The sequence below is a fragment of the Mesitornis unicolor genome, unplaced genomic scaffold (genome assembly GCF_000695765.1).
Source record: "Mesitornis unicolor isolate BGI_N332 unplaced genomic scaffold, ASM69576v1 scaffold32321, whole genome shotgun sequence".
NCBI lineage: Eukaryota > Metazoa > Chordata > Aves > Mesitornithiformes > Mesitornithidae > Mesitornis > Mesitornis unicolor.
The window spans coordinates 3,028-3,375 of record NW_010162262.1 but is presented as its reverse complement, the minus strand read 5'-3'; positions in this window follow the sequence as shown (position 1 = coordinate 3,375).

Sequence of the window (348 nt, the reverse complement as noted above, 5' to 3'; positions counted from 1 at the left end):
GGACAGATGGACATGGGGACCATCAGACACGGCCAACAGCCCCCTCACCACCCCACTGCTCACCCCAGCTGGCACCCACAGGCCATGTCCCACTGTTCCCAACTTCCTCTGGGGACAACAGCATCATGGGGCTCTGAGACTGCCCCCGTCATCGCATCCCTTTGGTTGTGCACCCCCAGGGATGCCCCAAAAGCAGCCTGGCACCCCTGTGCTGGTGTCAACACCAGGGCTGGCTGCGGGCAAGACCCCCAGCGACTCCCGCAGCTCTGGAGCCATCCTGGAAGAGAACAAGTGTGTGGGGGGAAGGCATCTCACCATCCCACTTGTATTTGCAGTGGTTAACGTCCG